Raw genomic sequence first — 27,823 nt, 5'->3', positions numbered from 1 at the left:
GTGACTGCCTCTCAAGGCCAGAATCAAAAACTCCCCCTGTCCTTGGCAGAAGGCTCTGGCGCCTTACGAACGTTTACGAGCGCGGCTGAAACATTAATGGCTGCTGCATGCGTGTCTGTGAATGTTTTATGAATATTCTATGAATTTTTAATGAACGTTTATCTCCTCTCAGGGACAAGGCATGGAAAGAAACCGTACATGTGCGGCCAATCAGAACGCCGATCTGGAGAGGCAGGGGTGCAGTACTTTATACAAGGAGCTGTTCACAGATCCATACGTCAATACGGTAAATTTCACTTTATCTTCTTCCTTCTGGCTCTCATCTGTTTGTGTTTTTCTCTCATACAGCTTTATTTGTTTCTCTATCATTCCCATGTTTTGACAAAATCTCTGCTATAATAATGTAAGAAGGATGTTTAGATCTGAGTGTTCATTATTCTAGAGTAGATTAAAGATAATTTGTCATCATTTAATTACCTTAATGTGGACTTTCTTCAGTGCAGCACAAATGGAGACGTTTGGAGTAATATACAGGTCACACTTTTCTGTGCAATGAATCTTAAGATTTCATACTTAAGATTCATTAAGAATAACACTGAAATGTTCTTCACACATAGTTATCATACGGCTGGTGCAAGTATCGTACATTTAACTAAACGAAACAGAGGTTTAGTATAAGCTATAGACACCGTTATAAACTGCGCTGATGGTTTTACTCAGGTGGTTAACTGACTCTTTCCATAACTGCATTCTCTGGTTTCTCTAATGGCTTCATTTATCCACTTTTGCTGCCCTTTTGTATGCATGCGTGAGTGTATGTATGTATGTTTGTTTTTTTGGACAGTTTCTGTTAGTGTTTAGTTAATAAAACTCTTGTGCACAAATTACATGAGTTTCTGATTCTGCCTTACAAATTAATTGTCCCTTTACGATTTTGATCCTTGCTGCATGCTCTAATGCATTATTAGGCTACTGTAAGAAGGTTGTTTTCTGTGGTCACGAAAATATCCTTTCTTAGAGTTTATATGAAATTACACTAAATGTTCACTGGACGAGAAGATTAGTTAGTTTCTACTGGCAGCTCATATACATAATTGTAATTAATCATAATTAACTGTAATTATTTATATACAGTACATTTCTCTTTTGAGCGAATTTACTAAGGTTTTTTTTTATAAATCTTTGCAAATCACCTTTCCTAATAATGTGCTTATTAGCAAGTTTCACGATGAATGCGGCCAAAGTAAACAGTAAAGTAAACTCTCTGAGAGTGGCTTGGAAGAGAGGGGCGGGGTCAGCATAGCTATTTAAATGAAAATGCTAAAAAACGGCTTGATCTGAAAAGAGCTGTTTTTGACAGGGTAAAAAAATGTGTTGTTTTACACTACCATTGAGAAATTTAAACCAAACTATGTTACAGAATTTTCATTAAGACCCTAAATAATCATATCAACTTGTGGAAAATGGGCATCCGATGAACCCTTTAACAAAATTTCTCTCCCTCAAAAATTACATTCTTTAACATTCAAATGTTTGGGGTCAGTAATATTTTTTTTTTTTTTTTTTGTAAGAAATTAATACTTATTCAGCCATGCTGAAAATTTGCTTTACATTTTATAAAAAGTAAATATTTAAATAAGAAATATGTTTTTTTAATTTATTTTTTTTATTTTTTTATTTATTTGACCTTTTATTAATCAAAGAATTCTGAAAAATATGTATACTATGTATTTAACATGCAAATGTATATGTAAAATCACAGTTTCCACAATGGTTATAATACAAATGTTTCTTGAGTACCTTTTTACATTATATATATACATATTATATATATATAATTACAAACAAACAATAAATATTATATATATATATATACAAACAAACAATAAATAAATAAATACATTTTGTATTTATTTTTTTATATATTTATATATAATATATTATATATTTTTATATTTTGTATTATTTTTTTTCCCTTTTTTAAGTCATGGCCTAGTGGTTAGAGAGTTTGACTCCTAACCCTAAGTTTGTGGGTTCGAGTCTCGGGCCAGCAATACCACAACTGAGGTGCCCTTGAGCAAGGCACCGAACCCCCAACTGCTCCCTGGGCACCGCAGCATAAATGGCTGCCAATTGCTCCGGGTGTGTGTTCACAGTGTGTGTGTGTTCACTGCTGTGTGTGTTCTCTGCTGTGTGTGTTCACTGCTGTGTGTGTGCACTGCTGTGTGTGTGCACTTTGGATGGGTTAAATGCAGAGCACGAATTGTGAGTATAGGTCACCATACTTGGCTGTATGTCACGTCACTTTCACTTTCATTTTTGATTCTCAGAAAAATTTAAACCCAAGCATTTGATTGTAGATTGTATTTGGTCAAAATAATACAAAACAAAATTCTTCTGTATGATTGTAACAGCTGCTTCTAGGCCAATCATACAGCTTACTAGATGATAAGGTATAAATATAACATTGACCTTCATTAAATTTAAAATTCAGTTGACAGGTATTGGCTTCTGTCATGTAATAGATATTTTAGGGGGAATTTCAAAGCTTTATGAAAAAAAATCTGAATAAATAAGCAAAAACCAAAGTGTAATATCCATTGTTGTCCTCTATTCATTTTTCAGTCTGAGGATGTGTATTCCTCGTATGACTACACCCCTCAAGAAGACTTCGCTGAAGTTTTACTGCGGACAGGCAAACTGGCTAAAACCAACAGTCAGGGACAGAATCTCTTTCCTGCAACCGAAGGTATGCAGTATACAAACATTTGCACTTAAAATCAGCTCTCATGACGGTGACTGGTGACCTCACCTGTCCGCCATCAGTTGTCTCTCAACACCCTCTTGTTAGCTGCAGTGTCCTTGCTAGGAATACTGTAATCTTTGGCCCCCAGGGCAGATTCTCAGGTAGCAGCCATTCCCTCCGCCTGGCCTCATCTCTTCCTGATGTATCACCACTCGCTGGCCACATGTCCGGAAGAATAGCGTCATATTGATTAATTAATGTGTACTCACCACAAGCAGACAGCAGTAAATAATGCAGACCCTCCCGATACAAGAGAGATAGCGGCTAGTCAAAATATCAAGGCCTTTTGCGTCAAGATGGATGAGGCGAATGAGAAAATCAATGTGGAGTGATAGGAGGGGTGCAGGAACTTTGGTGGAAGAATGCAAATAGTGATTCTCCCTTTACCTCTTCCTTTTTTCTGCTATCTTTGAATTCCTTCAGTGTCACTGTCATTCAGTTGCGCACGGCAGGCATAAAGTCACCTTAGTGTGGGAGAACGTGAGATGAAAGGAAAGTGCTTGCGTCGAGCTGATAATGCTAAATTAATGACCTGCATGTTAAGACGTATGCTGAATAACACTTCTTCCTATAAGAACAGTCATGGTTCTGTGCTCTTGTTTAGATATTGCACTCATGTCCTCTCTAATCTCTGTGCTTATGTGTGAAATGCTTAAAGGTTATGAATTAAGGATGCTTCCCGCTGCTGATATGGTCAGATTTTTAACCCCCCCACCCCCTCATCTGGACATCATGCTTCTGACTATGCAACAGTATTATTTTTCATCCCATTTAGGGCACTAAATGAAAAACACATTGTTTGTTAGTAAACGCAATTTACTAAATTTTATAAATAAATAAAAAATAAATAACATTATTTAATAAATAACGTGTTGATTTATGCTTGAAGTATGGATTAAATATTTCAATAAAATATATATTTTACATCCTAAAATATTTTTATGTTAATAATATTAATAAATCAAACTATTTATGATTTATGCTGAATAAAATTATCAATAATTGTAGAATTTTGATTGTGTAGCAATTTGGGTGTACACACCAGGCGCGACGCTACAGAATCAGTCAAATATCACAGCCTATCAGAAGCATGCGTGGGCAGGATCGCTCTAGAAGCACTCTGCGCTCACAACGAAATGGATAATTTTATAGTCTAATTCATAAATATTAAACATTTTTAACATTAGTAAATATACATACTGAGTGACTGATACTGATACTGACTGATCTTTGTTGCTTTTATTTATTTTCAAGATCTGAGGAAAGCTATCTGTTGTTGCTTTCAGTATGGGTATAAATGCCATGCAGTAAGACATTCAAACTCACATTAGACACTTTGAATAAAGCACATAATTCATATTCACTGTTGTATAGTTTGTATTTTCTGCTTGTCTGTACATTATATGCTTTATTAATAAGATGTTAACTGAATTTGGTCCTCCAGTATCGCAGTCTTAAACATTAGCCACGTTAAGTGTTTTTACATTAAGCATTATAGAATGTCACAACTTTATAAACCACATGCTCTTATTTCAGTGTTGTTTTTAAATTTTGTGGATATCTAGGTTGCTTTGTACATTCAGATTAAAAATATTAAGTTATAGTTAAAGAGGGTGAACCACTGATGCCACATGGACTATTTTAACAATGTCCTTACTACCTTTCTTGGCTTTGAAAGTGGTAGTTCTATTGCTGTTTATGGAGGGTCAGGAAGCTCTCGAATTTCATCAAAAATATCTTAATTTGTGTTCTGAAGATGAATGAAGGTCGTACGGATTTAAAACGAAATGAGGGTAACTAATTAATTAATTTTCTTTTTTGAGTGAACTATCCCTTTAAATGACATCTCTAATATTTATATAGAAAATATATAATAATATAAAATAATATAAAATTTATATTTAATTATTTGTTATTTAAAAATATATATCCATTTACTTATTCCATCCTGTCACCATCAGTCACGTGTAGATTGGAAGTTTTTTTTTTTTTTCTTTTTTTCCTGAATGCATACAGTGCAAATTAAAAATGTCAGTGCTTGAGTCTTTTTTTGGTGTCTCTTGCATACTTTTACACTCACACACATACACACTCTAGAACAGGGGTATCAAACCCAGTTCCTGAAGGGCCGGAGCCCTGCAGAGTTTAGATGCAACCCTAATTAAACACACCTGATCCAGCTAATCAAGTCCTTCAGGCTTATTTGAAAGCTAAATGGTATGCATGTTGGAGCAGGGTTGGAACTAAACTCTGCAGGGCTGCGGCCCTCCAGGAACTGAGTTTGACACCCCTGCTCTAGAAGAACAGAGCACAAGTTTTTAAAGCTGCAGTCCATAAGTTTTGCCTCTTTGTCACCGTCTGAGTTTGAAAACCTGCAATTGCAGCTGTTTAGGGAATTATCTTCCTTGCTTGAGTTGTGCGGTGGCACAGCCCCAGCAAAGCTGAATCTAAGGCTGCGTTTACACTTGGCATTAACATGCGACTTGTATCCGGATGCTGTCCACATACACATTGAAAAGACAAGTGTAAACTTGCTTCTGATCGGAATGTTACCTGATCAGCGTTTCCTGGTCCAGAGGTAGTCGAGGACGCATTGTCGGATCTCAGTGTAATATAAACGCAATCCAGCCATCATGTCTACATTCGCATATCGACATCAAGCAAAATGTGCCCCTCTCTCGTGAACTGTCAGAAAAAAAGACGGTGAACACTCGTGTGCAGCGCTAATGAGTCTCCTAAACTTATCTTTGATTTGTAAAATGTCCCACGACTGAAAATGCTTTTCAAAAGAAAACCCACCATTTCAGGTTGACTTTGCACCAGGCCATTCTCTGCAGACTTATTTAAATATTGCGCGGGAAAGACAGATCCGATTGGTTATCTAGATAGAAAAGTCAGTTGATGTTGCCAAGTGTAAACACGGCGTGTTCTGATTGACTGATGATCCGATCTGCTTGATCGGATCACAGTGATCGCATGTTAATGCCAAGTGTAAATGCAGCCTAAGGGTGTATTCACACGTCTTGTTTGGTTCGATTAAATCGAACTCAAGTTGTTACCGCTCTTGGTGCAGATCTTTTGGGCAGGTGTGACTACAACAATGCGGACCAAACAAACGTCCGCTTCCAAATGAACTCTGGCACGGTTCATTGAAGGTGTGAATATGACCCGACATCGATCCGACCCAATTGCAGAAATTACACTCAAAAACAGACAGCTTGCGGTTATAGTGCTGTTGTTTGCATTTCAATGGCTTAAATCACTTATTTTTAAATCACAATGCTTAAAAACACATGCAAATGATGAGTTTTCGTGACCATGGCGCACAGCAATGTGACGTGAGCGCGCTAAGTAGGCTAAAGCTTGCCGCAAAAATTACCATGACTATGTTGGGGGAAAATAGTAAGGAGATATTTGAAAATTTATGAGTCAGTGTCGCAGAGTTGATGATCCTGACTTTAGAAAGAAATGCATCTTTAGGGATTACATAATAAGAGTTTTTGTTTTGGATTGTTTTGTAGTCATTTAATGCTTTCTATAGATCATGTCTATAGATCATTATAAGCTTTCTATTCATCATGTCTGTAAGGAAAACATTTGCTGAGTTTCTGTGCATTTTTGTGAAGTGCTCCTGTTCAAGACCAAAACGGCAAGTGCATCCTATTTGTTTTCTTTATTTTTACAAAAACACAATGTTTTCTTGATATTGTGAGTGCACACAAATAAAAATACACAATGTATTATTCTTTCCTTTATGAGCAAAAATTATGGCGTATTTAATTTGTTTCCACCGATGTCATGAAGCGCGCTTCAGCTTCCACTCTCTGCACAAACAATTGGATATGCGCACATTTATCTAGGTTAAATGTTTAAACTAATATTGTGATATGCTTTAAAGTCCCCATATTATGGATTTTTGAAAATTGCCTTTCATGCAGTGTGTAACACACCTATAAGTGAATGAAAACATCCTGCAAAGTTTTAAATCTAAAAGTGCAACTTGTATAAAGTTATTGTCTTTCAAAAGAAAGAGTCGACTTCGAGTCATGAAAACTAGTCATTTTTACAACAAATCTTTAGCTGTTTCAAGGTGACGTCAATCTGAAACATTAGCATATTTATGCCTGCCCAGTTGTTGTGTGCGCAGACCCGGGAAAACTTGAACCTCTCCGACCTCAAACACCGTGGCAGATTCCTGTGGAGAAGACTCTGTACGCTGCACTGTAAATCAGTAAAGGTAAATCAGTTAGGGTACAGTTAGGATATGTCAAAAAACTCCCAACTCATTTTGTCCCCCAACTTCAAAATCATCCGAAATCGCTGCAGAAGCACCGACCCAGTGTTTACAAAGTGAAAGTGCAAGAATGGTCAAACACTCTTTCAAAAAAAAAAAAAAATTGTAAACAACGATGTACAGTAGGACGATTTTGAAGTTGGAGTACAAAAGTGTTGGGAGTTTTAAGACACACCCTGTCTTGAACCGTTGTACACAGAGTATGCATGCGCATCGCAGAGAAAAATTAATCGTTAAACGAATCGTTTGGGAGTCACTGAGCAAAAAAGGAAAAAATAAATGCATATTTTAAGACAATTAAAGTGTTTTTTGACCTTGCATGCATGTCAACCTGTTGATGGGGACTCCCAAAATGTGAACCTTTCATTATCCATAATAGGGGCACTTTAAGTATTGTATATCTATAGATTTTTTTTTCCGGCACGCCGTAATTGCAAACATCATATGACATTGTCTCATATGATGTTCATAAGTTTCTTCATATTGCAGATATTAGTATCTGATAACACCAGACTTGTAAGTGCCTTACCGCCATCTATCTCTCAAATGGACCATTGACACTCCTAATTGAGATTGTAGATAGAGTGTCATTGGTTATATGCTCCCTTTAAAAGAAGCCGTCAAATAGCTGAGAACACTAAAATTGTTACTGTTAGGAACACTACAGCCTTTGTTATTTCCGCACGCACAAGACTCCCTCAGCTCCAGCCATTTTTGATAACATTGTCTTGCCAAGGATCACTTGATGCACAAAATGCCTTTGATACAATCACAGGCTCAGAATAGCAGAATAAAACTTAACACTGTTTTGCAGTTCTGTGAGAAATGGGAACTGATGGGCTGCCTGAAAAATTACGCTCACATCACCTGCTAATCGTGTTTGAGAGTCTGGCGCTGTACATGTCTGCACAGCAGTCTGCCTTTGTTTTCGAACGCTAACATTTCTTCACTAGCTTTGCACCGATTGTTCTCGTGTGTGTTGCTGCAGGTTTAAGGAGTGTTTACAGTCGTCCCCCAGGGTGTTTGTGGTCGAAACCTAATTGATCAAATTTAGCCACAATACCTCTAAAGTTTTGTTCACTGTTAAATGAGGTTAAGTTTAAAAAAGTCATAATCGCATACATTCAAGGGGGGTCATAGAAAATAATCATGTAATATGTTACATAGATCCATTGTTTGTTCTTTTCAACTAGACAACCAATCAGCATGTATTTGATGTTAATATCCTGCGAGTGTCAGGATTTTGGACCAATGAGATTCCACGTTGGGCGGGGCTGTTTATTGCAGCGCCTCAGAAATGATCACCAAACAAACAGCAAAATATTCTGTGGCTTTTTGTTGTGTCTGGTTAGGACAAAACATGTGAAGGAGATTTTGCTTGTGAACTTATTGTTTTATTAAAATGGTATTTTGGTTGAAGATAAGAATATATCCTAGGTCTGAATCTGCGTCATACTCTCTTTATTGCTGTCACAGTCACATTTCAGGTTTATAGGCTTCCATTGAGAGCCATAGCGGCTCATTTTCCTCCCTCTCTTTTTCTTCTGTCACGTCATGTAACAGTACAGCAAGGACGTGCTTCTCTGCAGTAATAACTCTGAAATATTCATCCTTCTTTTCTCTCTCCATCTCCTCTGTCATTTCCACAGTGCTCCTTCAGCTGGCCAGTGATGCTTTTCCCAAAGATATGACACTCGCCCTGGCCTATTTACTGGCTCTACCTCAGGTGAGTCTGACTGCTCTATTTGCAGATTCTCTCTCTCTGTGACTGTGTGTGTGTGCAGCAGGGCATGCTTGAGCTCTGGTGCCTCAGATTATGTTTTTTCATAACCGTTTCTCTCACTGCAGCCAGAAGCGTGTGGAATTGAAAGATAAAACCATTTAAAAGTCGCTAAAAATCTAATATGGAGTCTAATACCAGTTAGCCTCTGTCCTGTTATGTCCAGGGCCTCTATTTCAAAGTATTATTGCATTTTCCTGATCTAGATCGTTTAATGCTCTAATAAAATCATCTGAAAAAAATCTTGATGGGTTTAAAATTGATAGCATGTCCCCGGTGATGCCTCTCAGTTCATTATCAGGTGAAGCTGGGTTGAAATTGATGCGCAGTTAGTGTGGCCATTGTCCTCCTCTACTGCTTTAGCCTCGATGGTCCTCATGGGTCGAGTTTCTGAGACATCCAGTCAATCAAAGTACTCATCCTGATTATTATGGACATTACTGCAAGTGTCAAACATCCCATTAGCCCTTTTTTTTTGTCACTTTTACTTATTTTTTTTTTTTTTTTTTTAAATAGAGCAAAAAAAAAAATTTGTTAGATTTTTGTAGTCTGAACCAATGTTATTTTGGTATCACTGAGTAACTATTATAGTTTTATTAATATTATTTTTTATTTTCTATTTTCTTTTTTATTTTAGTTAAAGGTTTAGATTTTTTAAATGATTTAAATGTTTTTCCTCTCCCTCTTTTTTTTTAGATTTCTTTTATAGTTTTATTTCAGTTTTACTTTGTTACTTCAGTATAGGGCCGTCATGATATTAGATTTTGAACTACATGATTATCATGAAATCATGAAAAATTAAAAAATGTTTCTCCTCATATTTCATCATGCAAAACATATTGTGCATGTCTACTATTGGTTTTTAAATATAGCCAATACTGCTCCTAATTAACACAATAACTGTTTTTCATCATTTGAATATCATGATTTTTGTCAATTCCGATACCCCTATTTCTTTTCTTTTTTTTTTTAGGGTTGTAGATTCAATAATAACAAATGAAATCTGATGTTTGCAATCCGATCCAATCCAGATGTAGTTTGCGATTTATGATGCATTGTGTTTGTGACTTCATGCCAGGATTATGATAGTTTTGAATATTTTATTCAAATTTTAAATTTTTATATTTGTAATTCAATCTTTGTTCTATTATTGTTTGAGTTTTCTAGTTTGTGTTTATTAAGTTTTGATTTTAGTTCATTTTAGCATTTAAGGGCTGCCAGCGTTTTTTGTTGTTGTTGTTGTTTTATTATTAAATAAATGTTTTTTTAAAATGTTTTTTTATTAATCTGATGTCATTTTTAATTTATAAATAATTTGTTTTTGGGTCATTGAAATGTTTTGAAATTTAGTCTCCTTTTTTTTCCTTGTTATATTAGTTTATATTTTGGTTAACGAAAATACTTTTGTTTTTGTTAACAATAAAAATAATAACACACAATATTGCACAAGTGCACAATATCGCATCAAAGTGCCCCTCCCCCCCCACACACATATAAAAAACTATATAAAATTCACCATGTAGTGAATGAGTCAGTGGTTTGAACACAGTACTGTAAATGCACTAGTGTTCCTAAAGATCAGTTTTGGAAACCAAATTAGATTAGTGTGCAGTGTGAACGTAGAGTGTGAATGCACCTTTTTGTCTTTTTCTATTTCAGGTGTTGGATGCTAGCACATGTTTTGAGAAGAAGCCTCCATCAGCACTGTCTCTGCAGTTAGCCGCATATTACTACTCTCTTCAGATCTACTCCAGCCTTGCACTCTGCTTTAAAGACAAGTGCAGCCTGCTTTACCAGGTAAGCCTGCACATACACTTTTCTCTCTGTCACCCTCCATTTCACAGCCATTCTTCTTTATCTGGCATTTTAGCAAGTTTCCAAAACAGTTACACGAGTCAAGAACAGAACTCATTAGCGATACAATAAAAGTTCTCACCTTGAAACGGACTGATAAAACGGTATCAGCCTTTTCTCTCTCTTTGTTTTGCCCATTTCTCTGCACATTCCACCTCTGTCTCTTTTACACAGCTCCTGTGGTGTCGTTCTATTCCTCTTTTCTTGTAATATTTCAGGTTTATCTGCATTACACATGACAGCACTTTACCGCTTCCCTGCAAATTTTTGCATCTTCTTTCCGCACGCCTCTTTTCTCATTTTTCCTGTTACTCTCTCCCTCCGTTCCATTATCATAATTCCATCTTTCATTTTCACCCTCTGTTGCACCTCAGAATCTCTCCCTCTCATTCCTCTCGTAACTCTCATTCTCTCTCTCTGTTATAATGATGCATGCTCCTCTCAGTTCACTTTAAGAGTTGGTAGTTAACGAGGAAGGAACACTGTCTCTGTCTTCTCTTTTCACACCGTGTTTTTCTTGATCACCGGACTCACAAAAACAACACATTATTACGATGAGCACTAGCATCCTCATCATAGGTCAGCGTTTATGTGCTAGATGGCTGACACTTCATAAAACCTATCAAGCATTATGAGCAAACATCAAGGCTTGAAGTTTTCTCGCAGGTTTATGATGTGAAGCAAAGGGCTATAAAGAGCTATAATTGTAATGTTGATTGTAATGCAATAAGAATCGTGTGGCACTTTTCACAAATAGTCTGCGCAAAGAAGTGCTTAACCTTCCGAAAAGGTTGATTGTCAACCTCAGAGGGTTAAACTAAATATTAAATGAGCTATTTTATGGTCTAGCAATTGTACATGAAGTTTGGAACAGTTAAAAAAAAAAAATGTAAAAAGGAAAACTGTGATTTAAATTATTCTAGCGATTACATTACCATAAAAAAAAACATTAAATTCTTAATTATTTTTACAAAAATCAAGCTTTTAATAATAATCCATTATAAAAACAATAAATGGACAACCTAGTGTATTGTATTGGTGGAAAGTGCTGTGTCAGAGTGAATTAAGAAAAAAATTCTCTCCACCGACTGAAACTTTTTATATTTGTTCAAAACTTCGGAATCATCCACGAAATCATGAAAAAAGTGACTCATTTCACACTGCTTCTTTCAATTTTCAGTCTTCCCCAGTTCAACTTCAGGGAGGGCAACTTCTGGTCTGCTTCTAACACTAATGTTACACTCATTAAAAAACTGAACTTTGACTGTTCCCCTAAATTTTTGAGACTTGTGAAATATGTAAGCATAGAGCCCCGCACTGAATTTGAAGGAAAACCTAGAAGTGCACAAGTCAATTTGTGTTGGATGTCGACACAAAGACATTACATACAAATGTTTCACAGCTTCTGGCTTTCTTAATTTACATTCTAACAGGTTTAATAAGAGGAATAGATTGAAAATACAAATGGTAAATCCATTTTTAATATGTACATACAATGTTTTACAAAATATGGCTTAAAGGAGACAAATACGGAAAGAAAATGATTAGTCGGAAGTTGGTGTTTGAATATTTAGACAAAGTTTCAGTGAACACTTGGCTGCTGCTGACACAAGATTGACAGTTTGAAGACATTTTGTTTTAATGAACTAGACCTGCAAGCTAATTCTGTGAACTCAAGTCATTAAACTTTTTGCTCTTGTGAGCTTGAAACCGTCTGTGTTTGTTTCAGAGTCTTCACAGTTCTTTTCTGAGAGCTGTCACTTAGTCATCAGCTCTCTGCTTAGCTAAGGGCTGAACAGCTTGGATGACAAAAAACACAAGGAAATGTTCTTGTAATTATATAGCAGTGTGAAAAATATAAAGCAGCACTGTGGCTCTGTCATAGTTTCATCACAGATACAAAGTCACTGTTTGCAGGAAGATCAAGTGTGCAGTATGCAAAGTGGCATTTTATCTGGCCTAAAAAAATTAAAATTCTGTCATTTACTCATCATCATGTTGTTCCAAACATGTATGACTTTCTTTTTTTATGGAACACAAAATAATATATTTTGAAGAACAGTAGGGGTCCAACAACATGGAACCTCAATGACATTCATTATATTGACAAAAAATAGATGTTTTTCAAATTATAGTATTTTATGTTCCACAGAAGAAAGTACTGGTTTACTGGTTTGAAGGAACAGAATGTTTATTTTTGGGTGAACTATCCCTTTAAATGTTTTGAAGTGGGGAAATAATGAATTAGGAGTTAAAATTAGTTAAAAATTAGCTATTTTTGTATTACTATTAAACTTGCCTGCAAATGGGACATAAAAAATAAACTGTGATTTGTCTGAAACTTCACTTTTTTATGGTCTATAATTGCATTATATATATGGTCAATAAGATTTTTTTTTTTTTTTTTTACAATTTTGAAAAACCATCTTATGCTCACTAAGGCTCAATTTATCTTATTTAAAAAAAAAAAGTTAACATTAATGTTGTGAAATATTATATTATATTGTTATATTATACTATTTAAATGAACTCTTTATTTGATATATTCTGTTGTTTATATGTCTTTGCTGAATTAAACAACAAAAAATCCATAAACATGTGTCACATGATCCTTCATAAATCATTCTAAAATGCTGATTTGGTGCTTAAGAAACATTTTTTTATTATCATCTTATCATTGTTTATAACAGTTGTGCTGCCTAATAGTTTTTGTGGAAACAGTAAAAAATAATAATAATAAAAAAAATTCCAGAATTATTTGATGAATATGAAGTTCAAAAGAAGAGCATTTATTTAAAATGGAAACCTTTTGTAACATCATAAATGTTATATCAATGTTATATGTCTTTGCTGAATTAAAGCATTCAAAATCTTTAAACAATTTTACTGACCCCAAACTTTTGTAGTATAGCTGCAGTGACGACCAAACTATACTGTATGTCTCAAGTCAAAAACCAGGCTTAGTGAGCCTGTATAAGGACAAGAAAAAAGAAATGTTAAAGCACTCGTGAACTGTTTCACCCTTGAGCGCCGCAGTTAATCCCAGGGCTGCTCCAGGAGTGTGTGATAAACAAAACACACTCAAATAATGCATGTCACAAGTATATTGTTTGGTTCCATTTTATGTCCTTTTAGCTGTGTTTCGATTGCGCCTCGGCAGGAAATAAAATAATGACAGACCCTTAAGATGTATACTTTAGCTTGTTCCTTTTTTCAATGTCTTTGACGTCTGAGCTGAAAACTTTAAATGGCTTGCCCCTGTAAAGAGCAATACAAAAGCTAATGGAAGGAAATGATTGTTCGTAGATCTTTTCAAGGTTACAGTTCTCTGAATCCACAACCACATGCTGCCCACATGTGCACTAAGAATGTTCTTTTGTTTTGTTTTTTTGAAGAAAAGCAGAGGTAATAAGTGGCCAGTGTTTATTGTACACCGTATGGCAATTCATACATCCGCATGAACACACATACTCTTCTTAATGAATGGTAATGTAACTTTGTGGGGCGTTGGTTAAGTGCTAGAGAAAACCCATTACTGCTGATGGAAAGAGAAAGAATATGATGTTCTGTGTGTTTTATTTTCATCTGTTCTCTTTCCAAGTGACATTTCACTTGGTGTTTGCTGATATTTGTTGAAGGAGACGGTCTTGCGGCAGACAAGCTGTACGACAGGCCTCTAACGCCCCCGCCATTTGTACCTCTTCAAATTTGCATCGTCTTTATCCATTTGTCTCTTCATTTGCCTTTTCTCTCCCTCTCTCCACTTATTTCTTTTATGGTAATCCATTTATCCTTCCTTTTCTCTTAATTTAAACCTCCTCGTTCTCTCTCATGTAACACATAATCTCTCTCTCGCCTGTCACACATCCATCCTTGTGCTTTCCTTTGGTTTCTTTGCCTTTTTTCCAAGCAGATCCCCCTCAGACATCATCACTATCACAGGCAGCACATGTACGTGTTGTTATTGAAAGTAAGTAGGTCCGTAGGAGCGTGCAGTCGGGCCTCTGAAAGAATTCTGCTCCATCTCAAACGGTGCGCTGCCTTTGCATTGCAAATTAAGCCCAACAAGATGTTTCTTTCGAATCTAAGTGCATAATTATGTTCTCTGTGTAGGAATGAGTCTGTGATCCTGTTGTACTGTGACGCCCTACTAACAGTGAGCAAGTGTTTTCTCCCATAACCGGTGCTGTTTTCTGTTCCTGAGTCTGTTGAAATGGAAAGCAGTGCATGTCTTAAATGAAAGCAGTGCATTCTTGGAGTTACTTAAGTTTAGATGGATCTTTGTTTAAAACGAAGGTAAATTAGTCTTTGATGAATTGTACTTTGTGTTTTTTCTCCTTAACTGATGTTTTTTCTAAAATTCTTCTGCACTACTCCACATGGTTCTGTTCTGCTAAATTTGACACAAATGAACACTTTCAAAAATAAATTATAAAGGGACATTTATACATTCTCATCAAATTTGTCTTTTTGAGGTTTAGAACTATGAAAAAAAGCCTAGGCTATGCTGTATATGCATATTATATATAAACTTTATTTAATACATTATTATTTTTACATATACCATGTAATAAACACACAAATGTAGTGTAAAGTGTAAAGCTAAAACTCTTTAACATTGACTTTGTACAGAAAAACAAACTCTGTGCGCTTTAACTTTTTTTTATTATTAAAGCCACAAGAAAAAAGTTAACATGATTATTCAGAAACCATTCTAATATGCTGTTTTGATCCTAAAGAAACATTTCTTATTATCAATCTTTAAAAAAAAGCTGTGCTGCTTAATATTTTTGGAAAGCATGATGCATTATTTTTTTTCCAGGATTCTGATGAATAGCAAGTTTAAAATAGCAAGTTTACTTTTAAGTCTATAAATATACATACATCTCACACATATTATAATAAATATAAATATATATATATATATATATATATATATATATATATATTGCTGCCACCAAACTTTTGAACATTAGTGTGTGTATATGTGTAATAATATTAATAATATTATATTCTAATAAATTTTATAACTATTATATCAATTAATTTTATCATAATAAAAAATCACTACTCAGATTCCATCAACTATTATTTGTAATTAATCATCTTCTGTAGTAGATTCGGTTTTAATAGATTTACTACAGGTACAAATACGATACTTTTTTATTACTTAATCTGTCACACAGTATCATTGTTAATGATAGTGAAGAAGTAATGAATTAAAGATTTGCAATAAAACCCATTTCCTATCCGCCTAATCTCCATCAAGTGTCTAGGGTTAAATGTCTTGCTCAGGACACATTAGTTCATCAATCACCCCCGAAGGGTTTGTATTGCCAAAGGTTCAGTTACCAGCCCATATATACTATACCACGCATCCATTCGCTAATGTGGAATAACAGACAGAACTCCAGTAAGAGATATTGTTGCTTGATAAACACATTATTAACGATTGACACATTTATAGCCAGTGCTGCATCTGTCATACACAGCGCGAGCTTGTAATTTAATATTGCATTCTGAGTACCAGCGAGGATGCGGTGATTAGTTATCAGCCTTTTATTTGATGTTGATGGATGTTCCTTTTAACAGTACACTACAGTATGTGCATGTTTGTTTGTTTTTTTTGGTCCTTTTCTTTTTGCACATTAAGCATTAGTAGGCGATGCTTTGATCTCTTACAGCAAATTCCTTTTTTTTTTTTTAAATAAACCCCATCCTGCTGGTTTTTTGTTGGGTGAAGCCAAGTTGCTCGCTTCTGTCTTTGAGAATAGGAATCAAAACACTGTTTAGCATAATTGTCAGGGTGAGAGCAAGCCACCGAGTACACAACCGTTTATCATAGCCTACAGCAAACACACACACAAGGTTGATTCAGCCCACCCGCGTGCCCATTATATTTAAATAGGTGTTTGTAAGCACGCACTATAGTTTTCTGCCCAAACCTTTTGAGTGTTTTTAGATGCCGCAGTTATCATTATTTTGATTTGCGAGTCAAAAAATTGAAATCGTAAAATGTGAATGATCAAGCATTATATTTGAGGCCCTATGGAGAGGCACTAAACCGGCCACCTCTGCACTCTTGTACACACACCTGTGGACATTTAGCATAAATAGATGTGAGGTGAATGCAAAATGCGATAAGGCTGTTATTTTACTGCACTTCAGTCTAAAAACATGCAAATATGCAATGAACCTTGCACATTAACCCATCCAAAAAGGTCTTTTAACATCATTAGAGGTAATTACCGTCTAAAACCCGCCTGAATCTCAGAGCGCATCAGCTGCAGGGTCAGTTATTATAGTTCGCATGCACACTAGGGCCCGTGAAGAACCCGATTGCATGCACACATAACACAGGGCAGGTGTGAACAACAGGAAGAGCAAAAGATGGATGGGAATTGACAGATAAGCTACAGGGTCTTGCTTGTGGTTGGATTGTCACTCTCTAAAGACAAAGTATGAGGCAGAGACAGAAAGGGAATAGCTGGATAAAGATGTTTCATCATGAAAGAGCTTGTCTCGGAGAGGGGGTTCAAATACTTGCCATATCCATCCATCACGTCTCGTTTCTGCATCCCACAGATCAGTGGCTCTCAACTGGTGACCTAAAAATAGGTCACAGGTCTGTTCTGGTCAAAGACAGTGGGGGAAAAAACTATTTTAAATGCAGCTAAACTAAAAAATCTTGTGTCAGTTGGTAGAAGTAGCCAGAGTAGTAGATGCCAACATGGTAAATTGTATTTTTACAGACTACATTCAAGACATGCTTGCCGTGAGGATGAACCAGTGTTGATATTGTTAATTAAAACTAATAAACAATAATTTTCAGTTATTTAAAATTAAATCTAAATATTATATGTAAACATCATAATATAAAACAAATTAATTAATTAATTGTGAATGTTGCTTGGCAACCAGTTTGCACTGAAGTACTAAAAATATTTAAACTGAAACTGAAATAAAAAAATTCATTAAAAAATAGAAATAGAAATGCTTAAAAAATCAAGAAGATCTAGAATATAAAATTCTTTTTTTTCTGTCATTTAATAATTTTGTATATTTTTGGATCTGTGCAGCTCATGGTACCTTTAACAATTTTAATGTTTGATTGTAAGGATAAACAATACTGTTTTGTAATCAATTAATTTACTGCTTATAAACAATATTGAATGTAACATGTATACTGTAGGTGTTTGATGTAATATTATATCCAATGTAAATTTAAATGTTTTAAATATAATTGTTTGTTTATTAATATTACCAGTATTGCCAATTTTATGTACATTTAAATTGTCTTTAAAATTGTATTTGGACATACTTTAGTCTAGGGATTAATTCTCACTAATAACTAACTATTAACTATGACTTTTGCCCCAGTAAACTCTTAATTTGCTGCTGCTTAATAGTAAGGTAACTGTAACTGTAAGCACTAACAAACAGCCAGCATGCTGATAAGCTACTAGTAAATTGTGAGAATTGGTCCCTAAACTAAAGTTTTACCTTGTATTTAATATAAAAAATAAACTAGTTTATCCTAGGTACTACTCCATGTGTCTTTTTCTTGCTCAACTGTCTTTTCTATCTCTCTCATCTTTCTATCCTGCTCTGTGCTTTATCTTTCTTAACACGCCTGTCTGTCGTTGTGCTCGTTTTTTTTTTTAATGTTTTTATTTTTTGTACTTTGTTCTTTACCTCTAAACTGTCTTTTTATACTTGCTGTATTGTCAGCTCAAAACACGTGCTGTTTAATGGTCAAAGTTCAATAATGCACAATCCCACACAGCTTCCCATTATCAGAGTCTGTCATCATGCGTTTGCAATAATTTCCATATAGATTAGTGAGTAATCATTCTAGATCCTATTCTTCTGTCAAGGCTCTTAACCTGTTCATTTCTCCAAACTAGATTACACAAAATTCAAATTCTTACTTAGCATAAAGATTACAATAGTGTACAGTAGTAATGGAGGCTGTGAACTGTACAGGTCGAGAATTGTGAGACCACATTATGAATCTGCAACTCACAATTTAGTTTAATCCTGGAAATAGAATGTTTTAAGGTTGAATAAGTTGGTTTTGGTCGAAGACTGTATAATTCATTTTCATGGAGCGAATGTGCCAAGCAGGATTCTACTTTGCATAGTTAAGCTCTGTTTTTGCAGTCTTACTCACTGCTTGTTTTAACAGTATTGATTCTTTGATTTTTGTTTCCATGTAGGCTAATCCTAGAGAGCTTATTCATCTTGTGACCGAGCATGTGACAAATCATGCTGGATGTGATTGGAGAGATGAGGAACTGCAGGCCCTGATTAGTCAATTGAGACTATACAGTGAGAGACTGACAGATTTTACTCGAGCTCAGGTGCTACAGGGACTCGGCCATGGAGTTGATGTGCAGAGATTTAGCAGCGACAACCAGTACAAGAAAAAGACTATTCTTGGCCTGGCGGAGTAAGTACTGCGTGCCTCTGTACAATGAAAAAAACATATACTTTTTTCTAGTATATAGAGACCTTAAGACAACAAGAGATAATGTATATAATAATATGTTTTTTTTTTCATACATGCTTTGTATATATTTGTATATCGCTGCTCATCTTTGATTATTAATAATTTTTCACATTTTACATTAATGGTAAAGTTATATTTAACATAATACTGTGAAGTGACCTTTTGCCTAGATTACAACTTTGCAGATGCTTGGCACTCACAATGAATGTGTCCAGAGTTGAAAGAGAATGACACACATCCTGCAGCTTTTAATCTGGCTGTCCTTTGAATTTGACTTTCCGCTGGTCTCTGGAATAGAAGCTCATGTTTCAGGATTGATCTTTTGATCCAAACCAGAGTTCTGGCTTACGGAGCCTGAGACTCAGTTTTATGAGGACTGGAATCACAGGTCTGGGGTGACTAAGGTATAGCAAGATTTGCCATCGTCCAATACTTACTGTAGAAACTGCAGAATGAAGTTCCAGCAGCTCAGGGCAGATCTGATTTGCAAGAGCAACCAGAAAATGGATCAAATCATTCTTTCAGAGCAAACGGGTCTGGATTTTTAGAAATATGTTACACCTGGCCTTTGATGGGACAGGCAGTCATTATCTATCTATCTATCTATCTATCTATCTATCTATCTATCTATCTATCTATCTATCTATCTGTCTGTCTGTCTGTCTGTCTGTTTGTTTGTTATGTTTCTATCTATCTATCTGTCTGTCTGTATGTCGGACTGTTTGTCTTTCTGTCGATCTATCGTTTGTATGTCTGTCTGTTATGTTTCTTTCTGTCTGTATTTTTGTCATTATCTTCCTGTCTGTCTGTCTATCTATCTATCTGTCTGTCTGTCTGTCTATCTATCTATCTATCTATCTATCTATCTATCTATCTATCTATCTATCTATCTATCTATCTAACTGTCTGTCTGTCTGTCTGTCTGTCTGTCTGTCTGTCTGTCTGTCTGTTTCTGTTTATCTAGGACATTGGATGAGAGTGTGTATGGGATCTTTTAAAAAGAGAAACGAGCCTGCAAAACCTCAGTTAGAAGCAATGTCTTTCACAAGTAACAGTTTTTATTTCCTTGACGTGAGGGCCCCCAGCAGGTCAGAACCTTGCGACCTCTGCGCTCTAGAGGCACAAACAGAAGATTGCATGGATCGATTGCAGAGACTGGCTTCCAGGTGATCGGTTTGTGTGATTTTCCAGACCTACAGTTTAGTAGCAAAGGCTAGAAAGCTCTTTATTTTTTGAAATAGTTTTGCAGTCAGTTTAATACAGCTTTGAAAATCCACACACAAACAACGTGCCACCTCTTCTGAGCTCGCTGCACGGTAAATTTGTTGCTGAATCATTGTTCAAAGCCTGGTCTAATCAACTCCCTCTCCATCTCTCAACGGGTTTAATCACCCTGAATCTCTCTCTCTTTCTCTCCCTCCCTCCACATAAACATGCACTCATTTGACTTCGCTTATTTAGTACAGATTGCTTGGGTGAAACTGATTTACTGTGAATGTGTTTTTTTTTTTTTTTCCTGTTTATTTTTTTTTTCGCCTGTGAGAGTCCTTGCATGCTCATTAGCATCCTCAAGGCTTCTGCTTTATTTTGTTGGTTTGGTTTTTTCATAGCTCTGTGTAGAACATGAAATCTCTAAAATTCCCCCCATCAAAGATGTTATCAAAGGAGAATGGCACCAGAGGGAGTTTGAGCAACTTTGGCAATTATTCAAAAGTTTTATTGTATTGAGGTTTCTGTTTGCTAATTTGTCAGCAAATAGGCTTTTCTGAATGATGAGGACTTGTAAACACATATTTTGCATCGTTTATGTTATTTACTCAGTTTCCATGATTTGCATATGATATGGTTATATAATGCTATTTCAAAGGCATTGAAAAAGGGCCAGTTCTTTGTTTTTTTCCCGGTGGTTGATTTTGTTTATTATGTCACAAGGCCCAGCAATGTTATGTAAATGCTTAGATTTATTTTATTACAACAGGTAATTTGGCCAATTAAGCATCTTCCTCATTTTTGACCAGATTTATTGATACATATTACTCAAAATGTGAACGAGTTCAACCCTTTGTCATACTGTATGTGTGCTTTAAAGCAGTCAGTAATCAGGACAAACTGTGGGATAGTTTTCCTGAATCCTACATAGGACAGATGGTCAGTTCAAAATTGTGTTGCTTTCTCTGGTAGCTGCTTTGTCTATATCCATTTTCCCTTGATGCCAGCCTGATTGTTCAGTCTGCACCAAGTCATGTTTTTTCTCAGGTACTCTGTTGTCATATATTCAGTTTGGAGCCAAATAACATTGCACTTTGTTTTAGTCAGTTTATTTTTGTGCACTGATCATTTGGCTAAGCCAGGTTTTTGATAGATATTTCATGTCATATTGGTCATGCTTTGGACCACCTGAATGGGCTCTTCCCAGAATGAATTTAATGGGTTTTAGGAGCTTGAATATGGTACTTGAGGTCACTCAGTTTTAGATATTTCCATTGGTTCCTTTTTCAATGCAGATTAATATACTGTAGAGTTTTTACGTTATTCTGCCCAGTGTGCTTTGTTAGGTGCACTGTGTACCCTGAGGATACTCTTACAAAACTGTGTGTGAATGGCTTCAAATGGGTTTTTAATTCCAATTTTCAAATTCATGATTCAGTAGAAGACCCCACACTGACTGCCATATAATGCATTAGCTTCTATAGCCGAATGCGTTTCAAGCCAGATTCTAATTGCTATTTCAAACTGGACAGATATTTTGTTGGCATAAAATGCTTTTTTTGCTTTCTTTTCCATTTTATTCATTAAGCTAAGGTTTCAACTAAGTTTCAACCGAACTGTAAGACTGTAACTATTTGTTTTTATAATAATGTACATATATATTGAAAAGGGTCAGTGATAGTGTCTCAGTCAGCCCTTGAGTGAAGAATTCAGTTTGATCCAGCTTCTGCCTCTGTGTCTCACACACACCCTTTATCCGTTCATGGGTTTGTAATTGCAGCAGGAGACAGGATTAATGGCTGCTGTGTTTAGTGAAGTATTGATCCTGTTAAAAGCAGTTATTCTGTGTTAATAAGCAGACTGCAGTCAGAGGCTCCTCTTTCCCTCTTTATCTCTCCCCTGCCGCATTTCCTTCCTGTAATTTCTGTCCTACCTGTTTTGTCTCTGCTATCTTTTCCTCACTTTGTTCTGGCCTGTTGTTGTTTTCCAGCTTGTGTTGCATTCCTCTCTCTGCATTGCTCTTTCTGGCCCCAGGACATCGTGCCTCCAGCAAGTATAGTCATATCCATTAAACATGAGTTAAGGTCCATAGGGGTTACGGTCTGTAGACAATGGATAGGTGTCGAGCTCTGTCCAAATGGCCACATGCTCCCTGCAGCTCACTCATTTTGTTGCATTAACACTAAATATGATTAGCTATAAAACAATTAGAACATGCAGGAATAGTGTTTACCTACACAACTGTTAAGACCCGTGTGTACTCTATGAATGTTTCTGTACATTTTGTTTAGAACAGTGTCACACTGGGACGCCACAGGCCCTTCTGGTCATTAAACAAATAAATACATTTTTATATATAGTTTTATTCAAATAGGTGTTGGGACCAATCAAGATGATCTAAAGTGACATAGACCACCATTGTGAAAACATAATAATTAATGTTTCTTTAGCATCAAATCAGAATATTATAATGCTTTCTTTACGGGAGTAATGACTGCTGAAAATACAGCTTTAAAATAGCGTTTTTAAATATATTAAAATATAAAAAAGCTTACTGTAATGTGTGATATTTCAAAGTTTGCTATGTTTACTGTATCTTTAATCAAATAAGAGACTTTTAAATCAACATTTAAAAAATCTTACCAAAACCATGGTTCTAACAAAAGAAACCTGATTTATGCTTCTAATATTCTATAGAAAGTAATGGGAAAGTAAAGTGTCTTATAGTAACTCAATTGCAATGCCGCATCCCCATGTATTTTTTGCATATTTTTACACTAAATGTAATTAGATCTTCAACAAGAACCTATGAATGCATAAAAGTGAACAAAAAACAAAGAGATTAACATTAAATACATTTCTACATTTGCATATTTCATGTATCCATTAAAGAAAGCAATTAGCAGCAATAACAGCAGCGAAATACTTAGTGTAGTTATTTATGTATATTTTCTCTCATTTGCAGAACTGCTTTATTTATGACATTTGTATTTCTGAGCATGCTAGCACATTGCAGGTTCCTCCATCAGCTTTTTAGTGGAGTTTATGTTAAGAATTTACGGTGTCATTTATAAACTTTTACTTTTATTTAAACTGTTTTCTTATAGACTTGCTTGCATTTCAGATCATTGTCTTGCATTGTCCAAAACAATAAAAAAATGCCAATTACATTGTTAAAAATGTGCTAACACAGAAAATACAGAAGCAAAGACTTTTTTAAGTGGCCCTTTTCTCTGCCCCAGTGGAGGTCTGCGCAACCCACTTATCTGACTCCATCTTTTATTTCCTGTCCTGTTTGCGAGTAAGCGTGCTTTTTTTTATGCCTTTTCCCTATCACACGTTATACCCTCACGTACAGCATCAGCAGACCTGCTGGATAAATGGACTTGGCAGTCATTGAAGGTTCGCATAGTAATTTATTGATAACCCAACTCTATAAAACATTTCCATGCATCAGAATTGCTATGGGATATTTCTGTGGTGCAGTAAAGCTGTTTATCTTTACTGAAAAGCCATTCAATTAGAGCGAGGTGGAGGGCCAGTCCACACGCCTGCTTATGAAGTCACCGTGGAGATAAATTATGGAAATCAGAGCAGCGCTAACATAAAACATGACACCCATAGAATCCAAACCTGACATCAGATTTATGGTGGGTCAGTAAATGCTGGCCATAGGCTATAATTCACTACTTGAAAATTATAATTTTTTTGGTCCTGGATGTGGTCAAAGTAACCACAGTGAATAAAGTTTAATGGACTTTAAGTAGTTTAGCGAAGTTCTTTTAGATTAAACAAAATCAATTCTCCAGCACGGGTGGGCCATCACAGCGTATTAACTACAACCTTAATGTACCTCATCTGCTTTGGGGGATGATTGGGGGGAAAAATGTCTGTGCATTGCCTTAATTGATTCTCTACAAGCAATTTGCAAAGGTTGAGTGATCACTGCTTCAACAGACCTTGGTTACGACTGCTCATTGTCTCGTTTCTCTCACCTTCCAGTCTTGCATCTCCATCTATCTCTCATTTCTGTCTTCCTTCAGGCTTTCCACCAAAGACATTGAGGACATGACGGAGGCTCTGGGCCTGTTTGAGACTCTAAAGATGGACCCAGAGCTCCTCAAACTGCTCAAGAAGCTCAAAGCCATCGCCGTCAGTGAGTAATAGCCAAAATCTAAAAAAACGGATCAGATTTCATCACTTCCAAAATGGCAGTCAGATTTAAAGATCAGATTTGAAAACTAAATCTTTACACTGCGAACAAAGCCTGTGTTGCAAAAACATTGGTTGTCGTCGGCAGTGTAATGACTGTAAAATTGTTGTAAAGAAAAGAGGATTCAATCGATACCTTGCCGACCTGGTAACACAAATGAAGCGATAAATCAGCTCCTGCTTACAAGAATGTCAATCAACACCATAACCAGAAATTTCCCATGTAATGACACATCTCTCTCCAGCTGAGCAACAGGGAATGGGTCACTGAGCTGTGAGGGTGCCAATAAAAGTAATAGAGGAATGTTAATTAGCACACATACAATACATTTTAGTTCTTTTCTGATAAGAAAAGAAAGATTATTGTGAAGTACATGAGACATGGAGTGAGGTTTGAATGAGTTCATTAGCTACCTCTCTCTCTCTCTCTCTCTCTCTTTCCAGTGTTGGGGCATTGCATGTGATGCAGGTGATAATGGCAAACTTAACAGGGATCATTCACTCATAACTGCATGAGAGTTTTGTACTTGTGTGAATTGTTATCCAGATTCACAAGTGGTGTGCATACCCATTAATTAATCCTAAATATGATTACATGTGCCTACGGTTAGTAATTACTCACATATGCATACGCACACATATATAGCAAGACAGAGAGAACTACTGTTCAGTTTTGGGTTATTTTTTGGGGGTTATTTAGACATTTAATTTGATACACAGGATTTCTGTTTTAAGTAAATGCTGTATTTGTGAACTTCCTATTCGTCAAAAAAAAAACAGAAAAAGATGCATCACAGTTTCCACAAAAGCATTAAAGGGATACTTCACCCCAAAATGAAAATTCTGTCATTAATTACTCACCCTCATGTCGTTCCTAACCCGTAAGACCTTTGCTCATCTTCGGAACACGAATTTAGATATTTTTGATGAAATCTAAGAGCTTTCTGACCCAGCCTAGACAGCTACGAAGCTGCTACATTCAAGGACCAAAAAAGGTAGTAAAGACATCATTAAAATAGTCCTTCTGACATGGAAGAGAACAATTGTTGAATTAAGTCGTTATTTTTTTTTCGCTGTGCACAAGAAGTATACTCGTAGCTTCATAAAATTAAGGTTGAAACACTTATATCACATGGGCTATTTTAATGATGTCCTTACTTCCTTTCTGGGCCTTGAATGTGGTAGTTGCATTGCTGTCTATGCAGGGTCAGAAAGCTCTCAGATTTCATCAGAAATATCTTGCTTTGTGTTCTGAAGATGAATGAATGTCTTATGGAATTAAAACTACATGAGGGTGAGTAATTAATGACAGAATTTAAATTTCTTGGTGAGCTACCACCAAAATCCAGTAAAAGCAGACAATGGTGAGTGCAAGACTGTTCTATTAAAAATGTTTTTAAAATCTTACCAGTGCCAAACTTTTGAACAGTATACCACGTATTATTTATAGTTTTATACTTAAATATTTTGGTTCTGAGTTGATTTGCGTCACTTCTTAAATATCATAAAAGTACCTTAAATAAGATAGACTTTTGACTCAGAAGTTCTGAAAAGAGCGTGAACTAAAGAAGTCTGCTTGTTTAAACTTGTTTAATCTTGGAGAGAGTGTTATGAGAGGACAGGAGTGGAGGTTTCACACCACACTCTCTTCTGTCTCAACTAATACCTTCCCTTTTAAACACTCGCACTGAAAACACACTCTGTCACATACATGCTCCCAGACAGTCCTGTAAAGACTGTTCATAGCATATGCCACAACCCAAGGAAGAGAGATAGCACCTTTTTCCCCCCCACATCTCTGTCTGTTAGAGTGTATGTGTGTGTTGAATGCCCTTCTGGCCCCTGTCGTGAGATGGGCCCATTCTCAGAGGCAGGTGTTTTAATATTTAATGCCCTGATGAGGCCTTGTCTGTCTGACTTGATATATCCTGGAGGCATGCCAAGTCTACACCTATTCACATAGATTGACACAAATAGAAACCACATAAAAGCTTGAAACTACAACAAATGTCCAATATATTTTGGATTAGCAGAGATGGAGAAAGTATTCTCAAATTTCACATAGCAGATTCCATTGTGTCAAATTGCCCCTATACTGTGACAGTATGGTCACAAAAGGTCAGCATGTTCAGTGAACTGGTGAATAATGTACAAAATAGTTTTTTTTTTTTTTACTTTATGGTTATGTGCCTGTATATAAATTGATTAAAGACATTGAATTCACCAAAACGTTAGAAATATTCATTGCAGAGGAAAGTGTGACAACTAGCCCCAGCCTGTATTCTATATGCTGCTGGAATCGTAATGTCTTGTTCTTTAGGTCTGGACTATAAGAAGTTGACTGATGAGGATTCCGATCCTTTGGAAGCTCTGGAGCCCGTACTCACCAGCCAGAACTTGTCAATCTCCAAACTGGCCCCTCGAATCCCCCAGAAAGGAGGTGAAGCACTTACTTCTAGCGCTGTACATGCCACCTGGCTTAATAAACTGTTCTGGGAAGGGGATCAGCATGTGCTGAAAAAAGGCCCCCAGAGTGATCACAACTTCCTTCACGCCTATGACACCTGTGCCAAATACTTTGACCGACTTCTGCCTGTAGAGTCTGTTAACTTCTTGAATGCCATTACCTTTTTCCCCTGAAGCAGCCAATAAGGTGAGTCTAATGCAGAAAATGAGTAGGTTTTGAGGAGGGTTTTTTGGGGGGTGGGGGGGGTGGTACAAGACAAGATTATGAATCTATCTGTATCTATAAGCAAATAGCTGTGGTTTTATTTTAAATACAGTCAGTCAAATGCATGATCATCTCAATTATTCCCTTCTTTTATTTGCTTCCCACCCATTTGACAGCTTAATGGAGGATTAGGGCCACTTAAAACGAAAAATTTTAAATTGATTATCAGTGTATTACATAAAAACATAAATAAGAAAAAAAAATCAAGTATTTAAACCAAATATTTTATTGCAATTTAAATGGTGCAATTGAAATGATTTATGTACTTTTTTATTGTTATATTTCATTGATATATGCCTTTTTTGTTTAAAAATGCACTTTTAAAGTGATTATTAATGTATTTTTTTATCCACTTAATACCATCAATTAACATCACATTGTAACCACTTAATAGCATCAAATCAGAAATGCTCTCATAGACTGCC

The 27,823-nt window shown here is 35.9% G+C and overlaps 1 pseudogene; it reads left to right on the top strand.

Annotated features, from left to right (window-relative positions):
- The window catches only part of LOC109113147, a 169,151-nt pseudogene that overhangs the window by 79,366 nt on the left and 61,962 nt on the right, over nt 1-27,823 (top strand).

This window comes from Cyprinus carpio, chromosome B20 (genome assembly GCF_018340385.1).
Source record: "Cyprinus carpio isolate SPL01 chromosome B20, ASM1834038v1, whole genome shotgun sequence".
NCBI lineage: Eukaryota > Metazoa > Chordata > Actinopteri > Cypriniformes > Cyprinidae > Cyprinus > Cyprinus carpio.
This window is presented reverse-complemented; position numbering and strand designations above follow the sequence as displayed.